The sequence below is a fragment of the Rutidosis leptorrhynchoides genome, chromosome 11 (assembly GCF_046630445.1).
Source record: "Rutidosis leptorrhynchoides isolate AG116_Rl617_1_P2 chromosome 11, CSIRO_AGI_Rlap_v1, whole genome shotgun sequence".
Classification (NCBI taxonomy): domain Eukaryota; kingdom Viridiplantae; phylum Streptophyta; class Magnoliopsida; order Asterales; family Asteraceae; genus Rutidosis; species Rutidosis leptorrhynchoides.
This window is the reverse complement of record NC_092343.1, coordinates 339,458,272-339,480,375: the sequence shown is the minus strand read 5'-3', so window position 1 is coordinate 339,480,375 and position 22,104 is coordinate 339,458,272. Positions and strand designations below refer to the sequence as shown.

At 35.1% G+C, this 22,104-nt stretch overlaps 1 long non-coding RNA gene across 1 annotated transcript in view; it reads left to right on the top strand.

Moving 5' to 3' along the window:
- The window catches only part of LOC139877672 (uncharacterized), a 98,591-nt gene extending 76,960 nt beyond the window's left edge, over window positions 1-21,631 (top strand). Inside the window, exons 3-5 of the long non-coding RNA XR_011768718.1 lie at window positions 19,717-19,827; window positions 20,688-20,810; window positions 20,959-21,631. This is a non-coding gene — a long non-coding RNA (uncharacterized lncRNA). The remainder of the gene's footprint in view (window positions 1-19,716; window positions 19,828-20,687; window positions 20,811-20,958) is intronic.
- Window positions 21,632-22,104: the final 473 nt, after the last annotated feature.

Sequence of the window (22,104 nt, the reverse complement as noted above, 5' to 3'; positions counted from 1 at the left end):
ATTTTAGGAATGAATGCCCAAAGAATAAAGCAAAAACCAACGCACGTGGTTGAATTTTAAACATTTGTACCAAGGATGCCCGAGGTGACAATGAACTAGTCACGGGTACGTTCCTTCTCAATAACTCATGTTTCTTACTTATCCGATTCGAGTGTGGATAAACGTTTTGTATCCAAGGCTAGAAGCCTACTCTTTGCACTCCACCACTCCCCTTAGGTGTTACCTACGCCATTCAAGTAACCAACGGAATAATATTGTGTACCTATAAATTTTATCGGAGGATGTACGTTAAACTTATTGGGTGGATAATTTGAAATTTTGACTTGACACCAATAGAACTAAGGAGCTCAAAACCTATTCGTTAGGGAGAAATGTTTCCCTGCAATTATGTATAGATTATTGTGAACTAAGTAATTTCCAGTTAAGAACCGATATTCTTTTTCTATGTATCAATGACCTCTTGATCAAGTACGAGGATCTCGTGTGTATACCAAATCGATCTCCATCCTTGTTATCATCAATTGCGGGTTGAGGGAGACGATGTCTCCTAAACCGCTTTCCGAACTCGCTACGATAGATATAAATTTCTTTTAATGCCGTTTAGTTTATCTAAGGCTCCGTCTGTATTCATAGACCCCCGGAACCGCGTGTGCAAACTTATCTAGAAAATCGTTACCGTACTTATAATTGATGTTCTAAACCTATTCAACGAAGAAGAAAACGAACAACGTCTCCAACTTACGCTCGAACACTTGAGAAAAGAGCAACTCTATACCGAATTCTCCAAGTGAGAATTTTGATTAAACGAAGTTCAATTTCTAGGCCATGTTGTTGGTAGTCAAGGTATTGCAATAAGTCTCACAATCGGAACCACACATAATCGGAAAACCCTCACGACTATGACTTGTACTAGTAAAAATCTTAGATCTCGCCGGTTATTGCCGAAGATTTATTTCCGACTTTTTCTCGTGTTGCACGACCTTTAACCTCGTTAACTCCCTAAAGGGGAAAAATTTAAACTTCTCCGTGTCCGAACCTTGAACGTGATTTTTCACACCAACCTTACTAGCTAAATTCATGTAGCACATAATGGAACTCAGTATGGAAATATTTCTACTTGAACGCCTAAAAGGCATACTCTCTTGACTCAAAAATCAAGGAAAACTGGAATTCGTTATTTTGCACGAAGAATTTGAATACTTTATTGCGGATCCGATCAATCTCCTCATCACCACATACCACGTTACATAACTCTGTTGTATCACTTTTACCATCTGATATTACTGGGACCCAAGATAACACACAATTCAAGGATACATCTTTCTTCTTTGACTTATCTTCCTTGTGCTTCTGATAAATAGCCATCTACTACTCAACCCCGGACTATACAACTATGTGTACTACCTCATTTCCCACCAAGTCTCAACATTTGACCACTAGATGCGCTGTATGGCTACCTCAGGATATGAGCTCATCCTATTCTAAGTTCTCTTTCCACTCATGTCTTCTCGCTTGTACTTTGGTATAAGGAAACCTTTTATATACATTCTCAATGGAGAAAGAGACACTTCATGTATTACTAGTATTCGCCACGAGGGTGAATAGCCCTGACGAACGTTTTCAGTAGATGATAAGAAACTTGTCCCAACGAACGCTTTCGAGCCCTCACTAACTTGTTCAAACATATCTTAAGAGATTCTATTCCAACACGGTGTACCATTTTCAACTATTCCGGATTGAATTACTCGTTTCACTTCTAGTGTTACAAGAAGCCTTAGGAACACGTTTAAACATGAGTACCACGTATCATCCACAAACTGATGGAACAAGCAAACACACGATTCAAATCTTGGAAAGAAAGGTTACCAATTCGTATTGTCGCTTTTAGTTGATCCCTCTTACTATGATAGCTACCATTCGTGTACTAACGCCGCACTTCCGAAACCCTATATGACCGCGAATGTCATACCCCTGTTCATTGGACCAAAGCATGTGGCAAGCAAATCACCGAATCCGAACTCATTCAAGAAACAACAATTAAGATCGTTCAAGTCCGAGAAGGGCTCGAGACGACCCGTGGTCGCCAAAAGAGTTATACCAATATTAGATGAAAACCTCACGAATTCTAAGTGTGTAACCGCGTAATATTGAGAAACCGCACCTTGGAAAGGTGTAATCCGTTTCGAAAACCGAGGAAGGTTAAATCCGCGATATTGTGATCCTTTTAAAATCTTGGGGCGTTTTGGACCCGCTGCTAGCCGTTTAGATTTTCTGACTCGCTTGAGCTCCGTTCATCCTACATTCTAGGTATCCACCTTAAAGGCGTGTGTTGTGAAACAAGAACTTGTTATCCTTTTTGATGAGCTTACTATCAATGACAAATTTTCCTTCCTAGGAGAACCGGTTGAAATATTGACTCGTGAAATCAAACTCTAAAACGACGTGAAATCCCGATTGTCAAGTTCGTTGAAATGCCTAAGGAAGTACCTTCACTTAACCGTAGAATTTACAACATAAGATCTCGAGGAATAAACAACAACTACTATCTCCAACTAAATTTCGGGACGAAATTTCTTTTAAGGTGTAGGTAATGTAACATCCCGCGTTTTTCCGTTAAATTCATTTTAACGCCCGTCTTTTTTTATTTTTTATTTTAGATAATATCTTCCGTTATCTAAATTCGTACCTTTCGTTGACTAACGTACTAATATTTCCGTTATTTAATTATAACATCACTCGTTTGCTCTAGCGTTTTTAAAATATTCGTTTGGTTAATTCCCGCACCCGCTTTCAAACTTGAGGGACTAAACTTGCCAAAGTGTCAAAGATTTGACTAGGTCAAAGGAGTCAAACACCACCTCCTCCATTCATTATTTTCATTTTCATTTTCATTTTCTTCTCATACTTTCACATTTTTCTCTCAATTCTCCAAATAAAGAATTCATCATCCATTCATGATCTAGCAAGTGTTTCACAAAACAAATTACATATTTGGAATCCTTGCAACTTCCTCTTCGATTCCGTACCGATCTCATTACATTTGGGTAACTTTATAAAATCACTAGATTTTATGTTCTTGATGTTTTTGAATTATAAAAGTGTTAGTTAGTGTCTATGGCTCGTGTATAACATGAATATATGTTTTGTTTGTTCGATTTGTTGTTTTGAGTAACTAATTTGAACACTTGAAAATGGGTTTGCTTAATCTTTGATTTTGGAAGATTAAATGTTGTTAAATTGTTAAAGTTCATGTTTTAATTGTGTTACTAGTATCACTAGCTTCATTTTGATGTGTAGGTTGATTTGTAAAACTTCAAAAACATGATTAATGATTTTTGATTCTTGATTAGGGTTTGATAGACTTAAAACGAACTTTTTGATGCTTGAATGCCATGAAATGTAAATTGTAAGTGTATAGTTGTAATGTATGTTTCATTACCTTCAAAACGGCATATCATATGTATGAATTGGATTCCCGAAACTTAAAATGCTTTTGATGAACTTGAAACTTTGAAAATAAACCTTTATTGATCACTTGACGATTTTCGGTTATTGTGATTGATGTTTTTGCTTGTTGAAAGGTAGTTAGTTGTATTCCTTGTCAAAAGAGCTTTCCAACGATATAAGATACGCATTCTAAGTGGTTACGGTTTGTATTTTTTGCTAAAATGAATTTGGATCAAGACTTGAACTTTTGAAACTGACCAGGTACCAGCACCCGTTAAATGCCGCGGCGCGGCAATCCTTGGTCGCGGCGCGGCGTATGCCGTGTTTGGGTTCTGACCTACATGGTCAAAATTTGAAAAATGTTTGCTATGCTACGCACCTCCGATTCACATGTAACTTGTTCTAACATGCTTATATATGATTAAAAACCTCAGAAAAATAGTTCGGTACCCGACCCGAACGTGTTGACTTTTTTGTTGACTTTAACCCGACCAAAGTTTGACTTTTTGTCAAACTTAACCAAACGATTATGCAACCTTCCTAACATGATTCTATACTTGTATCGTGTACGAAACTTGACAATTTGATTCACATGCTATATAATCGAGTCGTAACGAGCCATAGGACTAATTGAACATCTTTGACCGTTTTTTTTTACCGTTATTGATACGACCTATATGTTTAGGTCGAGACTAGCTTTGTCTTTGCACGCGTTTACTTGTTGAAGTACTTTATTAATCTTGCACTCAAGGTGAGATCATAGTCCCACCTTTTCAACAACTTTTATACTTTTAAATCGTGGGCTGAGAAACATATATTTTGTTACACCTTGTACTACATACTTTTATGCTTTGAACACAAGTACGAAAACAAACATTCCACGTGCGAGTTAGAACAAAAATGCCTCAATTCGATTATCATTAGTTACACTTGCAGGGTGTAAGCGAGAACTTATATTGTGTGGCCATACGGGTTTGACAAACCCTCATTCGGACGGTTCGCTACCGTTATGCGGATGAAATGTATTTTTGTGTTTTTAGTGTGGGTTCTAACACTGTGTGATGGGGTAACGTTGGTTAAGTCTTGATAATTGAGTGCTCGCGTATAACAACACTTTTGGAATGCAAATGATTTGGATAATCTACGTTATGGAAATACAAAATCTTGTGGTTCAAAAACAACGTTTAATACTTACTAAACCTATGATTTCACCAACGTTTTCGTTGACAGATTTTTCTATGTTTTCTCAGGTTTTGAATGCTTAGTGATACATGCTTCCGCACTCTTTTGATACTTGCTTGGATGTTGAGTAAATATGCATATTTGGAGCATCTTTTGACTTTATTTAAAACTGTGTCGCATAGGTTTCATTTCTACTTATAACGTTGTAACTTAACTTGTGGTTGAACTATCTTTGTAAACTTTGAAACAATCTTTACACTTGAAATCAATGTGACATATTTTGGGTCAAACGTCTGTTTTAAAGACTTATGACCACATAACGGGACCTAAGTAGCCGACGCCGTCAATGACGATTTTGGTCGGGTCGCTACAAATACCATCCTCAACTTTTAATGAACTAGTTGGCTCTCTCTTTTGCAACTTATTATTACTCCAACTTTCACAATCACTATCATCATTCCTAACTTTCTTTTTCAATTTATCACCCTTTTTACTATCACTCTCCTTCTCTTCTAACTCACGTTTTGCATCCTTACTATATTTGGCTTCGTAGTCCCCTTCTTTTCAAACATTTGTATATTACTTACTTGAGCGATTTCCTCCATAACTGCACTATCTTTCTTCATACTCCGTTGCTTCATATTCATAAACATCTGCACAAATCATCAAAAAAATGAAGATTTATAATAGTATTAACTCTAAGTACCTGCCCATTAACTCTCCTCAAAGCCGGTGGTCGGTATGGTGTAGGAATCTTCACCATCTCTTCTTCATCATCACTCCATTCAGACACAACACCATCTTTAATCCAAAAAGTTGAAGCAGCCTTCACATTCTCATTAATCGGTATGTTACGCGTGTTGTTAGATGACGGCCCATTCTTTGGGGTAAGCAATTGAACGAAATTCTTTATTTCATTCTTCAGATTTTGAATGGAAGCTTGTTGATGACGAAGCATTTGAGCATTTTGTTCATTAATTTTCGATTGAGCTTCAACAAACTTAGATATGTCTCCCGAACTTTCACCCTTTTCTTCCGATTTGGTATAAAAACCCGGCCTTTGTTGAGTAAAGTCATTACCACTACCTTGCTGACTCCATCCATTATTATTATTACTATTACGATTATAGAAATTTTGACCTCCCCCGAAACCTTGGCTCATATAAGCTACCGTTTCGAGTTGCTCCATAGTCAAATCACAATCTTTTTCCAAGTGTGGCCCTCCACACTTATCATGACCTACTTTGATTGCATGAATGTCTTTGTTGATCTTTTCCATCATTCTAGCAAACCCATCAAGTTTAACATTTAACGCAACAATCTCATCACTCGACTCAACACTAGCATCCCTTGACATTCTCGGCATATCATAATCATGTGAGTGTGTTGAAAGATCATCAATAATATCAAAAGCCTCTTCCGGTGTTTTCTTCATCACTGAACCACCTGCAGCAATATCTATGTCTTTTCTAGTAATCAAATTGCAACTTTTATAGAAAATAGACACCTTTTAGTAAACGTCTAACCCATGTTTTCAAACTGATTGATGAGAAGCTCAAAGGTCAATATACTATACTTATCGAGATATTCCTATAATGATAGCATGCAATGTTGTAGAAATCGGCCAACTCGAGGAGTTCTCGGTTTCAATTGGCTATCGAGTTCTCGGTTTTCAAACTGACCGATGAGAAGCTCAAAGGTCAATATACTATACTTATCGAGATATTCCTATTTGGGCCTAGCTTTCGCTCCCTCCGCTCTATGGTCGGCTATTTTTTACCAGGCCCGAAAGACCCAAATAGCTGAAACAGGCCCATAAGGCCCAAATAGCATAATCGGGCCCGAAAGGCCCAGTAAGCATAACCGGGCCCGACAGGCCCAATTAGCATAACCGGGCCCAAAAGGCCCAATTATCTGAACCGGGCCCGAAAGGCCCAATTACCATAACCGGGCCCAAAACCCGAAATGGACCCGAATATTCGAACCGGATATTCGAAACTCCTATGACTTGTTAGGACGTTTTTTGTGGTACTAAATTAGCATCTACTTATATTAGGACCCTTTTTTGTGGTACTAAATTAACATCTACTTATATTAGGACCTTTATTTCTGGTACTAAATTAACATCTAGTTATATTGAGACACTTTTTTGTGGTCGTAAGTAGTACATCGGTATTTTACGACCCTTTTATTGGTACTAAGGTAAGTTATCTTTATATTAGGACTCTTTTTTCTTGGTACTAACCTACTATATTTTATTAATACGACCCTTTTTAGGTACTTAAATAGTTTATAATTATTTTAAGACCTTTTTATTGGTACTAACATAATTTTATCTTTATATTAGAACACTTTTTGGGGGTCCTAATATGGTCTAACAATACAAATTTAGTGTCATGTAGTGTTTTAAAGACCCCTTTGTGCGTCTTAAAATATTATAAAGTGTCATAATATGTCACTCAATAAGGACCCTTTCGACGTTGTTTATAAGACTCAAACAAAGGTCTTATAAACATATATGACTTTTACGACCATTTTCGTTAATAGGACGACCTTAGATAAGGCCACCCTTGAGAGGGTCCTTTCAGGTCGAAAGTCCCAAGAAAGCACATTTGAGGTCAAAGGTCCCAAGTGAATTCTTAAATCATTATTGTGGTTGGTGACCAAAAGTGGGTAATATGGACTTGTTTCTTCAATGTAGCAATGGCACAGGTAACACTTGTTAAATGGCTTTATATAACTTGAACACTATTTATTTACATGGTAAACATCACAGGTCGTTCCAAGATGACACAAACATTGGATTTAAGGTCAAGAAAAAGTCATTTTCACACTGCACCAATGCTGAAAAGACTCATCTCTTAATATTTGTCAAATACATGAAGTGAATAACAATCTAAGTCTTTGTAGATGGTTTAAAAAAGACACTGTACAACTCTGAATTAGTGTGACATGTTTGATGTTGTCTCCTCTTAGATAGTCTTATTTTACTTGACCCAACTGAGACAAAACAGAATTCAAGTGGCTAATCTTAATTTAAACAGGTCATGATTGCCACTAATATGGTCAGCTATTTTCGACAAGCTCTTCTTTTTTCCTTGCAAACACTGTAAAATGGTTACTTGTTACATATGCTACATACAGGGCAGGTCCTATGCAATATAAAGCCCTGGGCGAGTCGTGAAAAATGTGCCCTCTCGTAAAAAAAACAGTAACACAATATGTTTTTAGGGTTTGGAACTTAGTCATGGTAGATGGCTCATCCATACGCTGATTTTTATTCAATAAAAATTTTAGAATCATGAGCTATGCATCTCTTTAAACGATGTCCTTTTGAATTTCTTGAAGCAGAATCATCAAGTATTTTGTCATAGTCAAGATCCGCTAAAAACTTGTTTTCGATACTCAAACTGTTAATCCGTTCAGCCTCTCCTGACTCATTATACTTCGTAAATAAGACTTCAACAATTTTAGCTTAAAAATTACGTTTTGCAGATGCTACCAAAATTGGTATGGTTAACAAAATCTTGTATGCAAGTGTTACACTAGGAAACATAGAACCTGATCACGTGAACGAATGAATGAATAGACAAAAGATGAATTATCAAATTCAAAATTTTTCAATTTTATGATAACTGATGCTTCAAGTACGGATCTGATCGTTTGTTGCACAATGTATAGTGTGGTAAAAGCCATATATGGCTTTTTAATTGATCGTTTGCTAGCACTGCTATTTTTTTAATATGATTTTTCTATTGACAACTCTTTGGATTGTCATTAGAACTTAAATTAATGCAAAAACCTGGTGGTACATGAGGTGATTATTTAAAAAGAAAATTGTTGATTCTTATTAATGTACAAGTCATTATATATTCTAATCCATTAATGACAACCTTTGTCGAAATTTTCAAAAACCTTAACAATTTATAAATTTGACCCATATAAAAGCATTGCCAATGTGACCCATATAAAAGCTCGGCCCTATCTATAGAGATAGTATGTGTAGGATCGATTTAGGTCTACCACCATGTCCTGCATATAAGCTCAAGAGTCCCTCTTTTCTCTAAAACCAATTGGTGATAGAGGGAGATTTCCCTAAGCTTATATACAAAGCATTTATTTCTTTCTACTTCCGATGTGGGACACACAAACCGATTAGCTCCAACAGTATGGAGATTGGTCAAAATGCCCCAAATTCTAAAATGTTTAACGTTATGCCCTAAAAATAGAAAAATTGCAATAAAAAAAAATTATAATTGAATCTTTTTTTTTTTTTTTAATCGACCGTCGTTGTAGCAGATTGTTACCTGAATCATATTCACATTTTTTAAATATGGCACTTCATCGCTGGCAAATTTGATTCTGGCAGTTCATGCTTCATCTTTGTTGTAAAAATTACTGCTTTTAGGTATCTTCATGGGTGTTAAATCAATTATCAAATTTGAATTTGTAGTTGACAGAATGGAGCCGATGAAAAAAAGTAATCACTTACGATTTATGTGAGCCCTAAAACTGATTCGTTTGAGAAGACACACGTAATTTTATGAGTTTAATTATTATTAATCCTAATAAATCAGTAATTAACACGTCAGCGCGAATTCCGAGAATCACTCATCCAAGACCCCTCATGTTTTATAAGATGTAGAGATTATTACAGTAGCTTGTTACCAAAATATATTTTGTTTGTATATATTTCATCTGTTTGTGAATGATTATGATCACCCACAACAAAAAGATGAGTTTTTCCTTAATGTTCAACATAGCTATAATCCGTATCTTTTCAGAGCCCTTATTTTTTCAAGTTGACCCGTATGTGTAGAATGCCTTCTGTGTTATTGACTTCAGTGTATAAGTTTGATAACAAAACATAATACCAAATATTGGTTGGTTCAAGCTCAATCACTCGGTCAAACGCAATCTCAGCTTGGTCAACATTCTTATGAATCTTCCAAACACCCTAAAAGAGATCCCCATACTGCACCATCCGGTGACATTTTAATCGGGTTTCAAATATTAAATGTTTTAAATGACAATTTTAGGAAGAAATTGATGGGATTCAAAAGATTACCAAGTTTCATATCCATATATGTTTATGTCAAAAGGGTCGATTTTATTAACATAGAGCGGAAGCATTTTAAAACCAATCTTTACAAAGTTTAACCATTTATACATGAATCCCATATGAATATCAAGTCTAGATAATATATGCTTACAAAGTAAAAGAGCTAGTAAGAGGGTTATACCTACTCCAAATTAGGAGGTAAAAGTGGATGAAAATGAGGATGATGAAGATGATGAACTAGCAAGTTTTTAACTTGAAACCTCAAGCTTGTATACCCACAAACCTATGTATATCAACACCACTTTATCTTAGTTAGGATTTTGGACACAAGTTAACTAGCAAAATCAACCAAGAACTCCTTTTGCTTGCCCAATATTTCGGCCAAAAGAGAAAGGGAGAGGAGAGGATTTTTGCTAATTCAAAATTGCAAGTATTGTGTGTGTGGAAAGATGCAAAGGTGAAGTAATTAGGTGGAGTGTAATTACAAGTTAAAAGCAAGCATGGGAGGTTGTCTTGGAACCCCAAAAAACCGTCCCCCTTTCACCCCCCCTTTTTTTTTTTTGCTAAACTTTTATAAAACTTGTAATACTTCCATGATACATGCATCTTTTATAATTTTATAAACCTTTTATAAAATTATATTTTATAAACCATTTATAAAATGTAACACACATATAAGTTTAATCAAATAATTAAACTTGCATTTATAATTATCCAAATAATTATTTCTTGCATTTAACCTTTAGAAAACCAATTTCTAAAGTCTAAGTGTCAAGTATTTATTTTAAAGATCCAATCATTAAAATAAATACTAAAAGGTGTTGACGGTTTGTTATTGGGTATGACCCGACTTGGATCATAACATGTTAGCCACATTTGTTTAATATGTCTCTCGGGCATATGAAATACCTTCAATCTCCCACTTGCACGAGAAACATAAAAAATTAATGCAAGTGATGGATACCACCTAACGACCGTCCATCACCCCTAATATGTTATGACTTAGTGCCATTCAATAACATCATCCCTTTCGAGTTCCCATCTCGAATATGATTAGGTGAATCTTTCAATATATCCTTTTGTCCTAGATGTCATGTTAAATCCAAGAGGTATAGAGTGATCACCCTCTTAAAGATTTAACTTTATCAGGCCTTAGACATCTGACTCTCAACGAATAAGAGGGACAAATTCCATCTTGACTACATACGTCCTAGACACTACACTTTATACCATACCTGAAGCCTCCCTTATAAGCTACCTTCACAGAATAGCGAAGGAAAGAATCAAGGCACGATATTCGGTGAATATCTGAACCCAATATGTATCTCAGGTCAGAGGATACAATGATATTCTCCTTTACTCAAGATTACATGTGATCAACCACAAAGGCTCCATACAGTAAATCTTGAGAGCGGGTCTTCCAATATTTGTGTCCCACAAATATCTATGAACCTTGGTTGCAACCTTGCCCCACATTCACCTTTTGAATGTTAACCAATCCAAGTTCATAATAGTCTAGACCTCACACTTGTTCCCACAAATGTGATCAACTACGGAATTTAGAATAATAGTTTATTCATGGATAAAATATGCAAAATTGGAACATGACTCATAATTAAATTAATACCATAATTATATTAATGAGTTTGAACTAATTCGTTCCGTTACAATACATAAAATAGATCATTTCCAATCACTAGAATATCGAAGCCCTAATGCACAAACATGTCCCTCATGTTTTGGCCCATGTAAAAGCTTCGTGAGTGGATCCGCAACATTTTGATCTGTGTGAACTTTGTGAATACATATCTTTCCCTTTTCAACCTCATCCCTGATGTAGTTGAATCTCCGCTCAATGTGACGAGTCTTTTGATGAGCACGAGGTTCCTTGATTTGAGCAATCGCACCCTCGTTGTCACAAAAGATCTCAAGAGGGTCCTGAATGGAAGGGACCACTCCTAAGTCGTCGATGAATTTCTTCATCCATGCAGCTTCCTGAGCTGCAGTGAGGCTGCAATGTACTCCGACTCTATAGTGGATAACGCAACAACATCCTGTTTCGAACTCTTCCAAGAGACCGCACCACCATTTAACATGAAGACATAACCGGATTGTGATCGAGAATCATCTCGGTCAGTTTGGAAGCTCGCGTCCACGTAACCTTTTACAGTGAGTTCCTCCTCACCAGATCCATATATTAGAAACATATCCTTAGTCCTCCTAAGGTATTTCAATATACTTTTAACAGCAATCCAATGACTGTTTCCTGGGTTATTCTGGTATCTGCTTGTTAAGCTTAGAGCGCATGACACATCCGGTCTAGTACATATCATTGCATACATGATAGACCCAATAGCAGATGTGTATGGGAATTTCTTCATTCTCTCTTGTTCATCTTTCGTGGTAGGACACTGAGATGAACTGAGAACGGTTTCTCTTTGAATAGGTACCAAACCTTTCTTAGAGTTTTCCATCTTGAACCTTTTCAAGATTTTATCAATGTATGTACTTTGACTTAAACCTATCAATCTCTTGGATCTATTCCTATAGATCCCAATCCCCAATATGTATTGTGCTTCTCCAAGATCCTTAATGGAGAAGCACCTCTTTAGCCAAGTTTTAACTTCTTGCATTGTGGTAATATCATTCCCAAACAATAATATGTCATCCACATATAGCACAAGGAACATTATAGAGCTCCCACTAGCCTTCTTGTATACACAAGCTTCATCACCATTTTTAATGAAGCCAAATTTCTTTGCCTCTTCATTAAAATGATGATTCCACATTCTAGATGCTTGTTTCAATCCGTAGATTGATTTCTTTAACTTGCATACCTTTTTAGGATTTTTCGGATCAACAAAACCTTCGGGCTGTACCATATAGACATCTTCCTCAAGATATCCATTCAGGAAAGCGGTTTTGACATCCATTTGCCATATTTCATAGTCATAGTGAGCAGCAATGGCAAATAATATCCTAATAGACTTTAGCATTGCCACAGGCGAGAAAGTTTCATCATAATCAACCCCTTGAGTTTGAGTGAAACCTTTTGCTACAAGTCTAGCTTTGTATGTATCCAAGTTTCCATGTATGTCGGTTTTCTTCTTGAAAAGCCATTTGCAATCAACTAGCTTGAAGCTAGGAGGTTGCACAACAAGTTCCCAAACTTGATTTTCGTACATGGATTGCATCTCGGCGTTCATGGCTTCCTGCCATTTATCTTTATCAATCCTTGATAAAGCTTCTTCGTAGTTTGTCGGTTCATCCAAATCAACCGTATAGCAACCATCCACGAGAAACCCATATCTCTCGGGAGGATTACTAATCCTACTAGATCTTCGAACGTCTTGTGTACCTTGATCATCCACTTGATCATTTTCAACATCCTCATGTTGAGTACTAGTGCCAACCAATTGTGTATCATCGGCTTGATCTCGTACCTCTACAAGATCTATCTTCCTTTCACCATCACCTTCCATAAGGAATTTGGTTTCAAGGAATTCCGCTTTTCGAGCAACTAATACCGTTTGCTCGGATGGATCATAGAAGTAATATCCCATGTCATCTTTGGGATATCCTATGAAGATACACTTTGTGGATCGAGCATGTAGCTTATTAGCTACATATCGCTTAGGATAAGCTTCACATCCCCATACTTTTAAGTATGAAAGAGAAGGTGGTTTTCCAAACCACATCTCATGAGGAGTTCGTTCCACTTTCTTGGTTGGGGCCATATTTAAAATACGAGCCGCGGAGCTTAGACAATAACCCCAAAATGATAGAGGTAATGAGCTTCTTGCCATCATAGATCGAACCATATCCATTAGGGTTCAGTTCCTCCTTTCGGAAACTCCATTAAGTTGGGGTGTTCCGGGTGGAGTAAGTTGTGAGATAATCCCACAACTCCTAAGATGTTCTTGGAAGGCATCGCTTAGGTATTCACCTCCTCTATCGGTACGAAGTACCTTAATTGTCCTATTGAGTTGATTTTGTACTTCGTTTTGATATTCTTTAAATGCTTCAAACGTTTCGTCCTTGTGTCTTAATAAGTAGACATATCCGAAACGACTAAAGTCATCAATGAAAGTAACGAAGTATCTTTCACCATTCCTAGTCATGGGTTTAAAGGGTCCACATACATCCGAATGTATTAATCCCAATAAATCTTTAGCCCTTTCATAAGTCCCTTTGAAAGATGCTTTAGTCATCTTGCCTTGTAAACAAGATTCACATACATCAAACGAATCCATTTCATTTGATTTCAAAAGTCCATTCTTTTGAAGTGTATGCATTCGGTTCTTGTTTATGTGACCAAGGCGACAATGCCATAAATAGGAATCACTCAAATCCCTTTTGAGTTTCTTGGTGCTAGTATGGTATATAGAGCTCGATGATGCGTCATCATGAACCAATTCATAAATTCCATTTGAAGGCGAAGCCTTGAAATAGAATACGTTATCTTTAGAAACATGAATATCATCATCAATAAAATTAACAACGTAACCACATTGTTTTAAGCGAGAAATAGAAATAATGTTTCTACACAAATCCGGAGCATACAAAACATTTTCTAAAATAAGTTCCAATCCGCTTGGAAGCTTCAAAATAAAATCTCCTTGAGCTTTAACATGCACCTTTGCACCATTGCCCATATAGAGACTTGATGTTCCCGCCTTATGATCACTTCTTGAACCCCTGCAAAGAATTGCAAATATGAGTTCCACATCCAGTGTCTAATACCCATGTATTAGAAGAAGTAATACTAAGCTCTATATATACCATATATATATTACCTGAGGTTTTCCCTGCATCCCTCTTGTCCTTCAACTCCTTAAGGTAGACCGGACAGTTTCGTTTCCAATGACCCATCTCACCGCAACCGAAACATGGGTCTTCCTTGGAGTTTGCCTTCTCGGCTACCTTTTGCTTCTTAGCCTTGTTGATGGTTGGGGTAACCATCTTCCCCTTCCCTTTGCCTTGATGGGCGGGTCCTTTTCTCTTAGCCACCTTAGGCTTAGAGGTGTTACCTTTGGATCCACCTTGATCGATTGCTAACACGGGTAAAGCCCTTTTACCCATGCTAGTTTCCGCCGTTCTAAGCATACCGTGAAGCTCACCTATGCTCTTATCCATCCCATTCATATTGTAATTAATTACAAATTGATCAAACCTTTTTGATAGGGAGTTAAGGATAAGATCGGTGGCTAACTCATTAGATATGTTTAGGTTAAGACGGTTAGCACGATCGATAAGGCTTTTCATCTTAAGTACATAAGATGAAACCGATTGGGTATCGTCCATACGACAAGCATGTAGCGCCCGAACCGTTTCGAAGCGCTCGACATGCGCTTGTTGAAGGAACATCTCCTTCAATTGCGTTATCATGTCGTATGCACTATGGTGCTCGAAATCCTTTTGGAGTTCGGGTATCATAGTCCCAAGCATTAAGCATGAGACTTGAAGGGAGTCGTGGCAATACTTATCGTAAGAGGCCATTGCCTCCACATCATTCTCATCCGGTTGATCGGGAATGGGGTCCTCAAGTACATACGCTTTATCCTCTTGTTTGAGGACAATCCGAAGATTGCGGAACCAATCCATAAAGTTGGTATGGTTGAGTTTGTCTTTCTCGAGGAGAGACCGTAACGATAGGTTGTTCATGTTAAGTGGTGCGTTTTGCATGTTGTTGTTGTTATTAGCGGCCATCTACAAAATTCAACAAGGTTCATTTTAAGTATCGATTTTTTTTTGATTTAATAAACAATACCCTTTTAATTTGTTTTATTAAATATTAGAATCCAACGGTAAATCAAATTCCGGTTAGGTGACCTTTATCCCGTCATTTGATTTAGCTAGGTAGTCATAATGACAATTGCAATCCTTTTGCAACTTCTAAGTTATGGGATCATGCAATCCTTTTGCATGGCATATTAATCCCATCAACGCCTATTTGTTCCTCATGCTTCGGTGACCCTAAGTTCATGATTCCCAAATCAAGTCGTCCTACTTGTGTAAACATGTAGACTTAACCTACAAGTGGTTAGGTGACCTTTATCCCACATGTATGCGAAGTGTACCTTATTCATATTAGTTCACTCATGACGGTTAGGTGACCTTTATCCCATCAAGAGATTCCTAATATGTCTAAGTGTTTCCATAAAAGGATGGCGTTTAACTTGTTTACCTTGTTTTAGTTAAAGGGATTTTATGTTTTCTACATTCTAGTTTAGAAAACAAAATGCTATACACCAACATGCATTTGGTGTGTAGTGTTTTATGAAAAACCTATTTTCATGTCCTTTTAGTAAACCCATTACCAATTCATTACCTTTTAAATAAACCATTTTATTTACAATTTCATCTAGTACCTAATAACCATTTATTAGTGTCATGTTGTTATAATTATAACCAATTATAATGTCATTTTTGCAAGTCGTTTCATGAGATTTTGTATCAACCAAACATATACACAACAATCATTCAAGCATGCAAAAGAAAAGTCCACAATCAAGCCATGGTGGTGAACACTTGTTTAGCCAAAACAAGTGTTACCTAAAGGGTTAAAATTACAAAAGTAAGAGATTAACAAATCTCCCACTAGCTCTTGCATCCTTATGCTCCATCTTGTAATCTTCTTGAATCTTCACTTCTTTTACAAAAAAAATATATAACCTAATACATTTTTTCTAGAAAAGGAAATTACAACCTAATCTATTTTACATACCAAATAAAATAAATTACATCACCAAAAATTATAAGATTATTACAACCAAATGAATGAATATTACAACCAACAAAACACAACCAAATCATGCACAAATCCAACCACAAGGTCAAGGCTTGATTGTGAACCATAACAACAACAAAACTTGGCCAAACTTGAATCTCCAAACCCCATTTGGAACCCCTTAAATTCGGCCAAAATTATACCCCCATCCAAAACCCAAAATTTTTACTTTCTAGTTTCATGCATGTTACTAGATTGTAAAGAAAATGGGTTTTCAAGCCAAATACAAGAAGCATATATCTATGACTTTGGCTCTAGATACCATTGATGGGATTCAAAAGATTACCAAGTTTCATATCCATATATGTTTATGTCAAAAGGGTCGATTTTATTAACATAGAGCGGAAGCATTTTAAAACCAATCTTTACAAAGTTTAACCATTTATACATGAATCCCATATGAATATCAAGTCTAGATAATATATGCTTACAAAGTAAAAGAGCTAGTAAGAGGGTTATACCTACTCCAAATTAGGAGGTAAAAGTGGATGAAAATGAGGATGATGAAGATGATGAACTAGCAAGTTTCTAACTTGAAACCTCAAGCTTGTATACCCACAAACCTATGTATATCAACACCACTTTATCTTAGGATTTTGGACACAAGTTAACTAGCAAAATCAACCAAGAACTCCTTTTGCTTGCCCAATATTTCGGCCAAAAGAGAAAGGGAGAGGAGAGGATTTTTGCTAATTCAAAATGAACTTTTCTAATGACAACCCTAAGGGCTGTCATTAAGAATTCAAGACATGTAAATTTGATTTGTACATTTGAAATAACTACCTACATCCTAGAAATAACTACCTAAAATAAATAAAATGTACCATCATTTTTTGCACAATTTTTTTCTTAAAGACAACCCTAAGGGTTGTCATTAGATTTTTTCATTCAAAATTGCAAGTATTGTGTGTGTGGAAAGATGCAAAAGTGAAGTAATTAGGTGGAGTGTAATTACAAGTTAAAAGCAAGCATGGGAGGTTGTCTTGAAACCCCAAAAAACCGTCCCCCTTTCACCCCCTTTTTTTTTTTTTTTTGCTAAACTTTTATAAAACTTGTAATACTTCCATGATACATGCATCTTTTATAATTTTATAAACCTTTTATAAAATTATATTTTATAAACCATTTATAAAATGTAACACACATATAAGTTTAATCAAATAATTAAACTTGCATTTATAATTATCCAAATAATTATTTCTTGCATTTAACCTTTAGAAAACCAATTTCTAAAGTCTAAGTGTCAAGTATTTATTTTAAAGATCCAATCATTAAAATAAATACTAAAAGGTGTTGACGGTTTGTTATTGGGTATGACCCGACTTGGATCATAACATGTTAGCCACATTAGTTTAATATGTCTCTCGGGCATATGAAATACCTTCAGAAATGTCAAATGCATAATGAAGTTGTGAATATGCTAATGATATTGCAATAAGGGAACATTTTTAAAAATTGCAATACTTTATAGATGGTGTGTAGTGGATATGGAATTGGTTAAAAAGTTATTAATAACCCAATTGGAATGTACATGTTGGTCAAACGGTTGAGATGTCAAATGACATTTTTTAGTGGGCTTTTAAAAAACGGCATACCCACTCTATAAAGGATTGTGCGATTTTAATTCTAAGGCCCAATATTCTTTAGTAAATTAACACATAAATAAAAAAGGAAAATAAAACAATCTGTTAAATATTTATTTTGCCCTATCACAATTTAGGGTTTTACACTTTACCAACGCTTCCTTTCATCTTCTAGGTAAACTCAATCTGTAAACCATTTTTCGTTATCATAATGTTACATAGCTAAATTCGTTTGAATAAATTTAATCTAGTATCTGGTTGAGTTATTTTTTTTACGATTGATGATTTTATTTTATTTGATGTTTGACATAAAAACTGTTTAAGGATTAATGTGTAAAGGGTTTAATTTAAATCTTGTATAAATGTATGATGATAAATACGGAGTAGTATTGTTGAGCTTCATCATTCGTTGTGTGGCTCAAATTGTTACACTTTGAAATTTGAATATAGCAATGGACATTTTCTATTGTAAAATTGTATTTAAAAGTTACTTGATTTCTTTATAAACAAGATGATTGTTTGTGAATAATCATTTTTTTATACTCCGTATTAATTTTTGCACTGATTTCCTCCATTAGTTTCTTGTTAGTTTTCTTGGTACTCCATAATTAGTAATTACAACATATACCTTCCAAGTTGGATTTCTTAAGTACGTTCACACACCTTGATTTGAATGCGTAATCACCTATTTATTTTTCGCTTAACAATTTATTTTTTATTTATAATTTTTATCAAAACAGGACACAAGCCCCATGTTTGTTCATGAAAATCTATTAATTTAATGTAGTTATAAAAACAAATAATATAGCCTTTAAAAAAACAAATAATGTAATTTACGAAAGTTACATTATGTTATATATCTAAATCCTTTTTATTCACAGATATATTTGAGTAAAGATGAGGTATGTTAAGATTCATAAAGCAAATCTTCAATGGCGTCTTATTCAACGTCATCCAATCACAAGGGATATCAATATGACGTGTTTGTGAACTTTAAAAACATGCAAATATAATAATTTTCAATTTGTATATGCAAGTTTGGAGAACTCGGAACTCGGGGAGATCTTGGTCGGTGGTTTTTAGGGAGTTCTCAGCAACTGGGGGAAGAACTCGGTTGTTGTTAAATGTTTACAAGTTTCGGGGGAATTGGTAGTGTTTGGGTAAATGTGTGTAAATGAAGGTGCAAGGGAAATTGTAATTGTGAAAGACTTGAATGGCTAGTAATGTGTCTAAATTCCCTATATATATATATATATATATATATATATATATATATATATATATATATATATATATATATATATATATATATATATATATATATATATATATATATATATATATATATATATCAAGGGATTAAAATATTAAACGCTAACATGGCATCCTACATGTTCAATTTTAATTGATTAATAATATTAACGGCTGGGGACATGGAATCCAAGTGTCCGAAATTTGAAATCCATTTACCAACAAGGGTTTCATTCAGATTCAGATTGATAGGATTATACAATTAGGAAGCTTCAAACAAACATAAACAACACTTCGTCAATAATTCTCAACAATGATCCAACTTTGAAATTCATCAATCCATCACACTGATGATGCAAAATTCAAACCTTCAAAATCAATAATCCTTCAAATTTTTTCAGGGAATTAGGTTTGCCGGCAAATCGTACACGGATAGTCGCTCAAATCGTACATCATTTCACAAAATTGGATCAAGTTGTCTTTTTTGTTGTTATCAAATTACTTTATTGCAGGTTTGATTTTTTAATACCACACTGTCTATATCACTCTATTCAAACTTTTCTGATTGCAGTTTTCTGCTTTACTCGAATCTGTGTTGTTTATATGTTCATCCTAAAGCAAATCATTTAAATGCCACAAAAATTTGACTCCATTTGTTTAGTATGTATGATTAGTTTACATGTTTCGGTGCCTTAAGTATCGAATCGTACTCATAATTTATAGAACAATTTTTGTGGTTTTCGAAATCATTATTCTTATTTTATTCGATTTCATGTTTTATAAATCTTCATCGAATGTAACTTGCTATAAGCAATGTGATGTATTCAGTTCTAATAATATGCAATGTTCAATCAAAGATCTGTCTTCATTAACCGTTTAAGTTCAAGCGAATCATCTAATGATTTTGTGACTTAAATATTGAATTGTCCTGCGTAATTAAGTTTTAGATTATTACATATTAGTTATAGTTTACATGAAATAGTAAACATATTTTAAAAACCAAAAACCTATTCGTGTCTTTTGGTTAATTTAATTTGTTTTCAATCAAATATTGATATGTTGCAATATTTTCAGCATTTAATTTAACAAATTTGAATTCGAAATACTCTTCGACAGTTGTGAGTACGTGTTATACATATATCAAAATCCCCAAAAAAACTGGATTTTGTCAAACAGTTTCCCTTTTAATTAGCAATCATGGGATATTCTCCTAAATTAACTCTCGACAGTTTTGCTATTGTGCCTATATATATATGACAAAACCACAACTTTATACTTCAACCTTACTGAAGAATCATTACTCTTTCTTTCTTTTACTCCTCACATCTAACCAATTTCGACTACCATGACTACTAACTTGCAACTGATAAAGGGACTTGGCCCAAAGAAGCCCTATGTAAACATCAGGGTTAAGCTCTTAGCAATGGAGATACTTACCATTAAGAATTTCGATCAAGGAAAACTGTTCCCGGAACTAATTGTAGCCGACGATGAGGCAATCACCATTTTTTTCTTATTTTGCTCTCTCATAAATATATATATTTCCAAATTTTATTTTCACCTAATTTTTATATATTATTTTGCTTTTCAAATTATCCATCCACTACACTCAAGATACTAAATGTTTCACATGTACAAATCAGGGAGACCTGATCGAGACCGGATTGCAGTAACTATCAAGAATATTTTAAAGGAAAAATATGAAAACCTTTTGAAGGAACAAAATCATTACCTACTTAGAAGTGCATTTGTTCTCAACAATCCTTTTAGAGGAAGGACCACCCATTGGTCTCATGACTCGAAGATGATAGTCAATGACAAAACAGTAGTTATGCCACTAGAAACTAATGACTCGAATGGTCATGATGTTTTGAACTTCATTTCTTTTGCTGTTCTGGTCCCCAATAATATGCCAAAATGAAAAACTGCAGGTGTTATTGGAATGGTGACAAAGTACAGTGAAGAGAAACAATATGGTGATAGTGATGAGTTGCAGTCGAAATATATAGTCATCGATTTGAAAGATCTTGAGTAACAAATTTAATTTCCTTATTTTTATTTTCTTACTCATTTATTAATAACTTTCAGTATGTCAAGCTCATACTAAAAAAACATTTACAATATATTTTTTTACTGCACTTCAGTGGTTTAATGATGTCCTGCACCTCGTGGAGGAAATATATGCGGTTTTTTTCAAATTATTTGCAAGCAGCCCAAGAAAAAGAGTGTATTATTTTGATAATACAGTTCGGCAAAACTAAAAAACATGGTGGTTAGTATGAAATCTGTATTTTATTTCTATCTTTTCTTTATGATAGCCGATTTGTTAACATATCAATATATTATAGGGATGACACTTATTCAACATCATTTTTTTTTCTAATTTTATCAAATGTAGAACAACTGACCGTTAGATTTGATTGGAACTACACAAGGGTCATGATAAACGCCGATATCAAGTTGTCAAGGAATTCCGAACACGGTATACATTTAAACTCTTATTTTTTCAGGTTGTTACACTGTTTTATCTAATACAAAAAATTTGAGGTACTACCATATGCTAAGTTAAAACAAGTTGTTCGATTTAATTGATTGTTGTTATCAACTAATACAAAGTAATCATATCAAAATTCTTATTTTAAACTTAAAAATTTGTTCTCTTAACCGTCTCTCAGTATTATGGAAATGCATCCTACCGAGGACTCGGTTTCATCATTGGCTCCATCGTTGACCCCCCCCCCCCCCCCCCCCCCCCCCGGACAGACAAACTCGAAGAGTGGTTTTACAAT